At 42.0% G+C, this 13383-nt stretch overlaps 1 long non-coding RNA gene and 1 pseudogene across 4 annotated transcripts; both read left to right on the top strand.

The window, feature by feature from the left end:
• Positions 1-1208: 1208 nt before the first annotated feature.
• Positions 1209-13383, top strand: part of LOC120546457 — a 40036-nt pseudogene continuing 27861 nt past the window's right edge.
• On the top strand, positions 5349-7597 carry LOC120546685. Of its 4 annotated transcripts, none has more exons than XR_005636911.1 (4): positions 5349-5415; positions 5609-5728; positions 5776-5822; positions 6423-7597. It is a non-coding gene; the product is annotated as an uncharacterized LOC120546685 (long non-coding RNA). The 4 variants fall into 4 exon arrangements; XR_005636910.1 differs by having other exon boundaries at positions 5562-5728; XR_005636912.1 differs by lacking the exon at positions 5349-5415 and having other exon boundaries at positions 5461-5728; positions 6423-6668; positions 6872-7597.

Here is a 13383-nt window from a genome sequence, read left to right as displayed (position 1 = left end):
ACACAGACACACACAGACAGACGCACACATAGACACACACACATTCAAACACAGACACACACTGTACATACACACACACACAAAGACAAACCGACACAGACACACAGATGTACACAAACACACAGACACACACACTGTACAGCATTTGATATAAAACTGTTTTTCCTTCTCAGCAGGTTTCAGGATAAAGTGACCGAGTGAATCAAGACTGGAACATTTTAGGACTGCCATTAAATATAAGATGAGATATAATGACATCACTAGATGATGAGATATGACATCACTAGACGATGACATAATGGCATCACTAGATGATGAGATATAATGACATCACTAGGTGATGAGATATAATGACATCACTAGATGAGATATGACATCACTAGACGACATATAATGACATCACTAGACGATGACATATGACATCACTAGATTATGAGATATGACATCACTAGATGATGAGATATGACATCACTAGACGATGACATATAATGACATCACTAGATGATGAGATATGACATCACTAGACGATGACATATAATGACATCACTAGATGAAGAGATATGACATCACTAGACGATGACATATAATGACATCACTAGATGATGAGATATGACATCACTAGATGATGAGATATGACATCACTAGACGATGACATATAATGACATCACTAGACGATTAATGTAACTTTAGATTTTTTCAACGTTTTTGTACTATTTTTAAAGATTTTTTTGTTGTTGTTGGCATTTAGGCCTTTATTGTGACAGATCAGACATGAAGGGGGAGAGAGGGAATGACATGCAGGAAAGTGCCGCAGGTCGGAACCGAACCCGCATCAAGGACTGAGCCTCCTCCTCTATGTATATGGGTGCACGCTCTACCACTGGGCCACCCAGGCATCCTTGATGCTTTTAACCTTTTAACAGGTTTTTGTCGCTTTTTCGGTAGTATTTGTCCCTTTCATGAACGTTTTGCCGTTTGTTAGACCATTTAGTAGCCTTTTTGTTTATGTTTTTGTCCTTTTTTTTTACGTTTTCAAAAGTTTTTGTCGATTTCTTTGAATAAAACTAATTTTTTTATGTTAATATGAGTACTTATCATTTCCAAAATAAAGAAAGTATTGTTTTTCTGCTCTGCAGATCTCAGTTCAGGGAACGTTAAACTACTTCTAAAGGCGGAACCAACGTTGCTACCGAATGTTTTTACACGAACAAGTTTCAGCGGGAGCCGGAAGTGACGCTTTAGCCGAACTTGTGGGTACCTGCGCAACGGCTAAAGTGAATGGAGTTTATTTTTGTGAAAGATTAATATCAGGTTTATTAAAGTAAACATGGCAGCTAAACGTAAATCTGACGTGTCTGTTCCCGCGGAGGAAAGCGACCAACTGCTCATCCGCCCGCTGTGAGTTGAAATAACGACTTTTATCTCGTTTCTGACCAGCTAGCAGCACAGTCTGCTGCGCTCCGAACCAAACTCCGTTCATAAACGGCCTCATTTTACAGATTTATTTTATCAACAACGACAAAAGCATTGTTACCTTTGATCTTTTAAGACTTTTATGTCACCCTTTAAGGCTACTCTGAATTTCGGCCTAATTTTAAATGTTCAATTTAATTTCACTTCAATTTTATTAGAGCAAATGTACACTTTCCCGTGCGCTCAGACCAAAACTCCATTCAGAAACGGCCTCATTTCGCAGATTTTTTTTTATCAACACTGGCAGAAGTGTTAACAGATATTTTAAGACTTGTAACTAACCCTTAGAGGCCACTCCTAATTTCGGCCTAATTTAAATTTTCAAATTCAGTTTCACTTCAATTTTATTAGAGCAAATGTACACTTGTCCCTGTGTCTGCTGCTCTCAGACCAAAACTCCATTCATAAACGGACTCATTTTACAAATTTCTTTTATCAACACAGGCCAAAGCATTGTTACGTTTGACATTTTAAGACTTTTATTTAACCCTGTAAGGCTACTCTGAAGTTCGGTTTATAGCAAATGTACCAAACAGCACTAGCTCTCAGACCAAACTCTATTCATAAACGGCCTTATTTTACGGATCTATTAGTTATCAGCACAGGCAGAAGTTTTTACAGACATTTTAAGACTTGTAACTAACCCTTAGAGGCCACTCCTAATTTCGGCCAAATTTAAATATTCAAATTCAATTTTACTTCAATTTTATTAGAGCAAATGTACACTTGTCCTCTGTGTCTGCTGCTCTCAGACCAAACTCCATTCATAAACGGCCTCATTTTACAAATTTCTTTTATCAACACAGGCCAAAAGCATTGTTACGTTTGATCTTTTAAGACTTCTACGTAACCCTTTAAGGCTACTGTGAATTTCGGTTTATAGCGAATGTACCAAACAGCCATGTTCTCGGTGTCTGCAGCTCTCAGACCAAACTCCATTCATAAACGGCCTCATTTTACGGATCTATTAGTTATCAACACAGCCAAAAGCTTTTACAGTTTGATATTTTAAGACTTTGAGCTAACCCTTAGAGGCCACTCCTAATTTCGGCCTATTTTAAAGTAAATTTCACGTCAATTTTATTAGAGCAAATGTACACTTGTCCCTGTGTCTGTTGCTCTCAGACCAAACTCCATTCATACGGACTCATTTTACAGATTTATTTTATCAACACAGGCCAAAACATTGCTACGTTTGACCTTTTTAAGAGGTGTAACTAATCACTGGAGGCCACTCTTTATTTCGTCTTTGAGCAAATGTACCACACGTCATCATGGCACTTATTTAAGAAGGTATTTCATGTTTTTAGACTAACTGTTGATACCTTCTATCGTGATTCACTGATATCAGTTGCTTCTCGATGGATTCTATTAATTCAGAATGGATAATTGAATCAATTAGTGAAGTTATAGAACTAATATTTGGCAATGTATGTTTGAAAATAGCTTAATTCCTGAATAGAGTTTGGAGGTGACAGGGCAGCAAATCCATCAGTTATCATTTGTTCTAATGAGTTTGTTCGGTTAGTTAGTGTTATTATGGGATGTTGGTGTTATTATGGGATGTTGGTGTTATTATGGGATGTTTGTGTTATTATGGGGTGTTATATGGACATGGAGGTGACGATGTCTCTGTGTGTGTGTGTTTCCAGAGGAGCAGGGCAGGAGGTGGGACGGTCCTGCATCATCCTGGAATTCAAGGGACGAAAGATTATGGTCTGTTTAATCACATCAGCTGTTTAATCACATCAGCTGTTAGCTTCAACATCTGTCTTAGTCGCCTCAGAGTGTAACGTGAATGCGTGTGTGTCTCTGTGTGTGTGTGTATGTGTGTATGTGTGTGTGTGTGTGTGTGTATGTGTGTATGTGTGTCTGTGTGTGTGTGTGTGTGTGTGTTTCTCTGTCTGTGTGTGTGTGTGTGTGTCTCTGTGTGTGTGTGTCTCTCTCTGTGTGTGTGTGTGTGTGTGTGTGTGTGTGTGTCTCTCTGTGTGTGTGTCTCTCTGTGTGTGTGTCTCTCTGTGTGTGTGTGTCTGTGTGTGTGTGTGTGTGTGTGTGTGTGTGTCTCTGTGTGTGTTTTAGCTGGACTGTGGGATCCATCCTGGTCTGGAGGGAATGGATGCTCTCCCGTACATCGACCTGATCGATCCGGCTGAGATCGACCTGCTGCTCATTAGCCAGTGAGTTCATAAAACGTATCAACAACATTAGGGCCCCGAGGCTACCAGAGGGCCCCGAGGCTACCAGAGGACCCCGAGGCTACCAGAGGGGCCCCCAAGAGCGCTTGAAATGTCCCATAATAGAGCTCATAACAGAGCCGGTCTATTTAAAGATAGTGTTGCTGCTAATTGGTCTCACATTAGTCTTTTAAATGTGTATTTGCACATTATGAGTGCTTAAACTAATATTTACAATACACAAGTTGGTTTAGTCCCAAGTGCAGTGGCAACATGGTACAATGTGGAGAGTCCCCCCCCAAACCAGATCCTGCTTAGGGCCCCCCAAAAGTCTAGGGCTGGCCCTGATTCATATATCATATCTTTTATAATATAAAGGTCGGGCTTAGTAAGTTAACATAGTACAAACATCACAGTGTAAACTCAGACAGTAAACAGTGACTGAAAGGATTAGGCTGAGACTAAAGCTTATATATGCCCCATGGTTTGAGAAGTGGGGGGTGGGGGGGAGAGACATAACAGGGGTCCTATGCCAGAAACATGTTTTCGATTTGAATGGCAATTCCTGCATTTCTACATACATTTAGGAACTATGATCATCGGTTCAATTTTCTAAGCACAAATGGACAGTTGGAAAAACAGAAAAATGGGTTCAAATATCCATTTCTTTCCCACCATGACAAATTTAAAAACTTGAATCTTTAAACTGTTTGTCAAATTTTCAGTTTTTTATTCAGAGGATCAGAAATTTAGAAAATTACAAAATTGCATCTGGGCTCCAATTATTCAAATACTGCCATGGTATTCTCTTCCTCTACTTTGCAGAATATGCAAAAAAAAAAACTGATAGACTTTGGGGTCAGAGGTGCAACTGATGGTTTTGAGTGGGGGGGGGGATCTAGGGGGAACGAGGGAGAGAATACCATGGCAGTATTGACAGCGTTTGCTTTAGGATTTTTTTACCAGTGGGTGGCAGGTCCGAACACTCGCGAGATCCCACACAGAGCACAACATCTATTGCTTTTAAACCACAGCCGAAATATATCCAACTGTGTGGCATCTTCTGCTGGTCACACACCAGTAGTATGTGCTCTGTGCGTGATCTCGCGCGATAGCAGTATTCATCAGGCAAGTGTTATTTAAATATACTTCTAGTGTAGTTACAAACTTTCTAATGCCTCGTTTTATAAGTACAGAAACTATTTGTACTACTGTAGAAGTTTGGTATCATTCCGGGCATTATTAGTGGGGTAACTTAGGAGATACAAACATGGGTCCATGCGCCTGCACTAAGCTAACCAGCTGATAACGCTAACTCTCCCAACGTTATAACAAAGGGGAAAAAGCTTCTGGGGGGTGTGTTTGGCTCAAGGTCAAGGTGCAAAGCAGCCTAGGGTGAAATTACTCGGAACCATCACTTTAATGTTCATATATTGACACAAACAACCTTTGGACACAGTATGGAAGTGATTATAAAATAGCTTTGAACATTATCTGCATTATTTTATAATAAAAAACAAATCCTAAAATGTATAAACTGTAATATTTGTGTGATTTTGCTCTCAGCTTCCACCTGGATCACTGCGGCGCTCTGCCCTGGTTCCTGCAGAAGACCAGCTTCAAAGGACGCACCTTCATGACGCACGCCACCAAGGCCATCTACCGCTGGCTGCTGTCGGACTACGTTAAAGTCAGGTAGAGCTACGTTAAAGTCAGGTAGAGCTACGTAACGTTAAAGTCAGGTAGAGCTACGTAACGTTAAAGACAGGTAGAGCTACGTAACGTTAAAGTCAGGTAGAACTACGTAACGTTAAAGTCAGGTAGAGCTACGTAACGTCAAAGACAGGTAGAGCTACGTTAAAGTCAGGTAGAGCTACGTAACGTTAAAGACAGGTAGAGCTACGTTAAAGTCAGGTAGAGCTACGTAACGTTAAAGACAGGTAGAGCAACGTTAAAGACAGGTAGAGCAACGTTAAAGACAGGTAGAGCAACGTTAAAGACAGGTAGAGCAACGTTAAAGACAGGTAGAGCAACGTTAAAGACAGGTAGAGCAAAGACAGGTAGAGCAACGTTAAAGACAGGTAGAGCAACGTTAAACACAGTTAGAGCTACGTAACGTTAAAGACAGGTAGAGCTACGTAACGTTAAAGACAGGTAGAGCTACATTAAAGACAGGTAGAGCAGCGTAACCGGTAGAGCTACGTAACGTTAAAGTCAGGTGGAGCTACGTAACGTTAAAGACAGGTAGAGCTACGTAACGTTAAAGTCAGGTAGAGCTACGTAACGTTAAAGTCAGGTAGAGCTACGTTAAAGTCAGGTAGAGCTACGTAACGTTAAAGTCAGGTAGAGCTACGTAACGTTAAAGTCAGGTAGAGCTACGTAACGTTAAAGTCAGGTAGAGCTACGTAACGTTAAAGTCAGGTAGAGCTACGTAACGTTAAAGTCAGGTAGAGCTACGTAACGTTAAAGTCAGGTAGAGCTACGTAACGTTAAAGTCAGGTAGAGCTACGTAACGTCAAAGTCAGGTAGAGCTACGTAACGTCAAAGTCAGGTAGAGCTACGTAACGTCAAAGACAGGTAGAGCTACGTTAAAGTAAGGTAGAGCTACGTAACGTTAAAGTCAGGTAGAGCTACGTAACGTCAAAGACAGGTAGAGCTACGTAACGTCAAAGACAGGTAGAGCTACGTAACGTTAAAGTCAGGTAGAGCTACGTAACGTTAAAGTCAGGTAGAGCTACGTAACGTCAAAGACAGGTAGAGCTACGTTAAAGTCAGGTAGAGCTACGTAACGTTAAAGACAGGTAGAGCAGCGTAACCGGTAGAGCTACGTAACGTTAAAGTCAGGTAGAGCTACGTGACGTTAAAGACAGGCAGAGCTACGTAACGTTAAAGTCAGGTAGAGCTACGTAACGTCAAAGACAGGTAGAGCTACGTAACGTCAAAGACAGGTAGAGCTACGTGACGTTAAAGACAGGCAGAGCTACGTAACGTTAAAGTCAGGTAGAGCTACGTTAAAGTCAGGTAGAGCTACGTAACGTCAAAGACAGGTAGAGCTACGTAACGTCAAAGACAGGTAGAGCTACGTGACGTTAAAGACAGGCAGAGCTACGTAACGTTAAAGTCAGGTAGAGCTACGTTAAAGTCAGGTAGAGCTATGTAACGTTAAAGTCAGGTAGAGCTACGTAACGTTAAAGTCAGGTAGAGCTACGTAACGTTAAAGACAGGTAGAGCTACGTAACGTTAAAGACAGGTAGAGCAACGTTAAAGACAGGTAGAGCAACGTTAAAGACAGGTAGAGCAACGTTAAAGACAGTTAGAGCTACGTAACGTTAAAGACAGGTAGAGCTACGTAACGTTAAAGACAGGTAGAGCTACATTAAAGACAGGTAGAGCTACGTAACGTTAAAGACAGGTAGAGCTACGTTAAAGTCAGGTAGAGCTACGTAACGTTAAAGACAGGTAGAGCAACGTTAAAGACAGGTAGAGCAAAGACAGGTAGAGCAACGTTAAAGACAGGTAGAGCTACGTAACGTTAAAGACAGGTAGAGCAGCGTAACCGGTAGAGCTACGTAACGTTAAAGTCAGGTAGAGCTACGTGACGTTAAAGACAGGCAGAGCTACGTAACGTTAAAGTCAGGTAGAGCTACGTTAAAGTCAGGTAGAGCTATGTAACGTTAAAGTCAGGTAGAGCTACGTAACGTTAAAGTCAGGTAGAGCTACGTAACGTCAAAGACAGGTAGAGCTACGTGACGTTGAAGACAGGCAGAGCTACGTAACGTTAAAGTCAGGTAGAGCTACGTTAAAGTCAGGTAGAGCTACGTAACGTCAAAGACAGGTAGAGCTACGTAACGTCAAAGACAGGTAGAGCTACGTGACGTTAAAGACAGGCAGAGCTACGTAACGTTAAAGTCAGGTAGAGCTACGTTAAAGTCAGGTAGAGCTATGTAACGTTAAAGTCAGGTAGAGCTATGTAACGTTAAAGTCAGGTAGAGCTACGTAACGTTAAAGACGGGTAGAGCTACGTAACGTTAAAGACAGGTAGAGCAACGTTAAAGACAGGTAGAGCAACGTTAAAGACAGGTAGAGCTACGTAACGTTAAAGACAGGTAGAGCTACGTAACGTTAAAGACAGGTAGAGCTACGTAACGTTAAAGACAGGTAGAGCTACATTAAAGACAGGTAGAGCAGCGTAACCGGTAGAGCTACGTAACGTTAAAGTCAGGTAGAGCTACGTGACGTTAAAGTCAGGTAGAGCTACGTTAAAGTCAGGTAGAGCTATGTAACGTTAAAGTCAGGTAGAGCTACGTAACGTTAAAGTCAGGTAGAGCTCACGTAGCGTTAAAGTCAGGTAGAGCTCACGTAGCACGTCAAAGACAGGTAGAGCTACGTTAAAGTAAGGTAGAGCTACGTAACGTTAAAGACAGGTAAAAGCAGCGTTAAAGGCAGAGCAACGCGTTAAAGACAGGTAGAGCAACGTTAAAGACAGGTAGAGCTACGTAACGTTAAAGACGGGTAGAGCTACGTAACGTTAAAGACAGGTAGAGCAACGTTAAAGACAGGTAGAGCAACGTTAAAGACAGGTAGAGCTACGTAACGTTAAAGTCAGGTAGAGCTACGTTAAAGTCGGAGTAGAGCGCACGTATAAAGTCAGGTAGAGCTACGTAACGTTAAAGTCAGGTAAGAGCTACGTAGACGTCAAAGACAGGTAGAGCTACGTACGTCAAAGACAGGTAGAGCTACGTGGCGTTAAAGACAGGCAGAGCTCACGTAACGTTAAAGTCAGGTAAGAGCTACGTTAAAGTCAGGTAGAGCTACCAATGCGTCAAAGACAGGTAGAGCTACGTAACGTCAAAGACAGGTAGAGCTACGTGACGTTAAAGACAGGCAGAGCTACGTAACGTTAAAGTCAGGTAGAGCTACGTTAAAGTCAGGTAGAGCTATGTAACGTTAAAGTCAGGTAGAGCTACGTAACGTTAAAGTCAGGTAGAGCTACGTAACGTTAAAGACAGGTAGAGCTACGTAACGTTAAAGACAGGTAGAGCAACGTTAAAGACAGGTAGAGCAACGTTAAAGACAGGTAGAGCAACGTTAAAGACAGTTAGAGCTACGTAACGTTAAAGACAGGTAGAGCTACGTAACGTTAAAGACAGGTAGAGCTACATTAAAGACAGGTAGAGCTACGTAACGTTAAAGACAGGTAGAGCTACGTTAAAGTCAGGTAGAGCTACGTAACGTTAAAGACAGGTAGAGCAACGTTAAAGACAGGTAGAGCAAAGACAGGTAGAGCAACGTTAAAGACAGGTAGAGCTACGTAACGTTAAAGACAGGTAGAGCAGCGTGCCAACCGGTAGAGCTACGTAACGTTAAAGTCAGGTAGAGCTACGGCGTACGTAAAGACAGGCAGAGCTACGTAACGTTAAAGTCAGGTAGAGCTACGTTAAAGTCAGGTAGAGCTATGTAGCGTTAAAGTCAGGTAGAGCCAACGTAACGTTAAAGTCAGGTAGAGCTACGTAACGTCAAAGACAGGTAGAGCTCACGTGGCGTTGAAGACAGGCAGAGCTACGTAACGTTAAAGTCAGGTAGAGCTACGTTAAAGTCAGGTAGAGTACGTAACGTCAAAGACAGGTAGAGCTACGTAACGTCAAAGACAGGTAGAGCTACGTGGCGTTAAAGACAGGCAGGTATATTGTGAGCTACGTAACGTTAAAGTCAGGTAGAGCTACGTTAAAGCGGTAGAGCTATGTACGTTAAAGTCAGGTAGAGCTACGTAACGTTAAAGTCAGGTAGAGCTACGTAACGTTAAAGACGGGTAGAGCTAGTAAGCGTTAAGACGGGTAGAGCTACGTAACGTTAAAGACAGGTAGAGTAACGTTAAAGACAGGTAGAGCAACGCTTAAAGACAGGTGAGACCGCGTTAACGTTAAAGACAGGTAGAGCTACGTAACGTTAAAGACAGGTAGAGCTACATTAAAGACAGGTAGAGCAGCGTACGGTAGAGCTACGTAACGTTAAAGTCGGGTAGAGCTCACGTGGCGGCTTAAAGACAGGTAGAGCTACGTTAAAGTCAGGTAGAGCTACGTAACGTTAAAGTCAGGTAGAGCTACGTAACGTTAGTCAGGTAGAGCTACGTAACGTTAGTCAGGTAGAGCTACGTAACGTTAAAGACAGGTAGAGCTACGTAACGTTAAAGTCAGGTAGAGCTACGTAACATTAAAGTCAGGTAGAGCTACGTAACTTTAAAGTCAGGTAGAGCTACGTAACATTAAAGTCAGGTAGAGCTACGTAACGTTAGTCAGGTAGAGCTACGTAACGTTAAAGACAGGTAGAGCTACGTAACGTTAAAGACAGGTAGAGCTACGTAATGTTAAAGTCAGGTAGAGCTACGTAACGTTTAAAGTCAGGTAGAGCTACGTAACGTTAAAGTCAGGTAGAGCTACGTAACGTTAAAGTCAGGTAGAGCTACGTAACGTTAAAGACATGTAGAGCTACGTTAAAGTCAGGTAGAGCTACGTAACGTTAAAGTCAGGTAGAGCTACGTAACGTTAAAGACAGGTAGAGCTACGTTAAAGTCAGGTAGAGCTACGTAACGTTAAAGACAGGTAGAGCTACGTTAAAGTCAGGTAGAGCTACGTTAAAGACAGGTAGAGCAAAGACAGGTAGAGCAACGTTAAAGACAGGTAGAGCAACGTTAAAGACAGTTAGAGCTACGTAACGTTAAAGACAGGTAGAGCTACGTAACGTTAAAGACAGGTAGAGCCTACGTTAAAAGTCAGGTGGGAGCTACGTAGCGTTAAAGACAGGTAGAGCAACGTTAAGACAGGTAGAGCAACGTTAAAGACAGTTAGAGCAACGTTAAAGACAGGTAGAGCTACGTAACGTTAAAGACAGGTAGAGCTACATTAAAGACAGGTAGAGCTACGTAACGTTAAAGACAGGTAGAGCTACATTAAAGACAGGTAGAGCTACGTAACGTTAAAGTCAGGTAGAGCTACGTTAAAGTCAGGTAGAGCTACGTAACGTTAAAGTCAGGTAGAGCTACGTTAAAGTCAGGTAGAGCTACGTAACGTTAAAGACAGGTAGAGCAACGTTAAAGTCAGGTAGAGGTATGTGTGTGTGTGTGTGTGTCTCTGTCTGTGTCTGTCTCTCTGTGTGTGTGTGTGTATTGTGTGTCTCTGTGTGTGTGTGTATTGTGTGTCTCTGTGTGTGTATTGTGTGTCTCTGTATGTGTATTGTGTGTCTCTGTGTGTGTGTGTCTCTGTGTGTGTATTGTGTCTCTGTGTGTGTCTCTCTCTGTGTGTCTGTGTGTGTCTCTGTGTGTATTGTGTGTCTGTCTCTGTGTGTATTGTGTCTCTGTGTGTGTATTGTGTGTCTTTGTGTGTGTCTCTCTCTGTGTCTCTCTGTGTGTGTGTATTGTGTGTCTGTGTGTGTGTGTGTGTGTCTCTGTGTGTGTGTGTGTGTGTGTGTGTGTGTGTGTGTGTGTGTGTGTGTCTCTCTGCGTGTGTGTGTGTCTCTCTGTGTGTGTGTGTGTGTGTCTGTGTCTCGGTGTGTGTGTGTGTGTGTCTCTGTGTGTGTGTGTGTGTGTGTCTCTGTGTGTGTATTGACCCAGCTGTGTGTGTGTGTGTCTCAGTAACATCTCAGCAGACGACATGCTGTACACGGAGACCGACCTGGAGGAAGGGAACACAAGAAAGAGAGGGTTTGTGTTAGGTTTACCACGCGGACCGTGCTGGGGCGCCATGTTCATGATCGAGATCGCCGGCGTCAAGGTGCGTCCGAACGATGGCTGTTCCCATCATGCACCTGGTCACGAAAACAGGATGACATAATATGGTCCTTTAAAGTCAGATTATATTCTATATCTTCTGTCTCTGCAGTGTGACCTGTGATAATAAGAGTGTGTCTCTGTGTGTGTGTGTGTGTGTGTGTGTGTGTGTGTGTGTGTGTGTGTGTATATATCTGGTTTTGTGTGTGTGTGTGTGTCTCTGTTTTTGTGTGTGTGTGTGTGTGTCTCTGTGTGTGTGTATATCTGGTTTCGTGTGTGTGTGTCTCTGTTTTGTGTGTGTCTCTCTCTCTGTGTGTGTGTGTGTTTTCTCTGGTTGTGTGTGTGTCTCTGTGTGTGTCTCTCTGCGTGTGTGTGTGTGTGTGTGTGTCTGTCTGTCTCTGTGTGTCTCTGTGTGTATGTCTGTCTCGCTGTGTGTGTGTGTGTTTTCTGTGTCTGTGTCTCTGTGTGTGTGTGTGTGTCTCTGTGTGTGTGTGTGTGTGTGTGTGTGTGTGTGTGTGTGTCTGTCTGTCTGTCTGTCTGTGTGTGTGTGTGTGTGTGTGTGTGTGTGTGTGTGTGTGTGTGTGTGTGTGTGTGTGTGTCTCTGTGTGTGTGTGTGTGTGTGTGTCTGTCTGTGTGTCTCTGTGTGTGTGTGTGTGTGTGTGTGTGTGTGTGTGTGTGTGTGTGTGTGTGTGTGTGTGTGTGTGTGTGTGTGTGTGTGTGTGTGTGTGTGTGTGTGTGTGTGTGTGTGTGTGTGTGTGTGTGTGTGTGTGTGTGTGTCTCTGTGTGTGTAGTTGTTGTACACAGGAGATTTCTCTCGTCAGGAGGACAGACATCTGATGGCTGCAGAGATCCCGAGCGTCAAACCGGACATCCTCATCACTGTGAGATTTCATTCAATTCAGACTCTGTTACAGCTTTAGTTACTAGTTACTTTAGTTACTCCACTACATTCATCTGTTCCAGCTTTAGTTACTAGTTACTTTAGTTACTCCTCTACATTCATCTGTTCCAGCTTTAGTTACTAGTTACTTTAGTTACTCCTCTACATTCATCTGTTCCAGCTTTAGTTACTAGTTACTTTAGTTACTAGTTACTTTAGTTACTCCACTACATTCATCTGTTACAGCTTTAGTTACTAGTTACTTTAGTTACTCCTCTACATTCATCTGTTCCAGCTTTAGTTACTAGTTACTTTAGTTACTAGTTACTTTAGTTACTCCAGTACATTCATCTGTTCCAGCTGTAGTTACTAGTTACTATAGTTACTCCACTACATTCATCTGTTACAGCTTTAGTTACTAGTTACTTTAGTTACTAGTTACTTTAGTTACTCCACTACATTCATCTGTTACAGCTTTAGTTACTAGTTACTTTAGTTACTAGTTACTTTAGTTACTCCACTACATTCATCTGTTACAGCTTTAGTTACTAGTTACTTTAGTTACTCCACTACATTCATCTGTTACAGCTTTAGTTACTAGTTACTTTAGTTACTAGTTACTTTAGTTACTCAGCTACATTCATCTGTTCCAGCTTTAGTTACTAGTTACTTTAGTTACTAGTTACTTTAGTTACTCCGCTACATTCATCTGTTCCAGCTTTAGTTACTAGTTACTTTAGTTACTCCGCTACATTCATCTGTTCCAGCTTTAGTTACTAGTTACTTTAGTTACTCCACTACATTCATCTGTTACAGCTTTAGTTACTAGTTACTTTAGTTACTCCACTACATTCATCTGTTACAGCTTTAGTTACTAGTTACTTTAGTTACTCCACTACATTCATCTGTTACAGCTTTAGTTACTAGTTACTTTAGTTACTCCACTACATTCACCTGTTACAGCTTTAGTTACTACTTACTTTAGTTACTAGTTACTTTAGTTACTCCGCTACATTCATCTGTTCCAGCTTTAGTTACTAGTTACTTTAGTTACTCCACTACATTCATCTGTTACAGCTTTAGTTACTAGTTAC

The sequence above is a fragment of the Perca fluviatilis genome, chromosome 18 (genome assembly GCF_010015445.1).
Source record: "Perca fluviatilis chromosome 18, GENO_Pfluv_1.0, whole genome shotgun sequence".
Classification (NCBI taxonomy): domain Eukaryota; kingdom Metazoa; phylum Chordata; class Actinopteri; order Perciformes; family Percidae; genus Perca; species Perca fluviatilis.
Note: the sequence above shows the minus strand (reverse complement) of the source record. Positions and strands in the feature narration are given on the sequence as shown.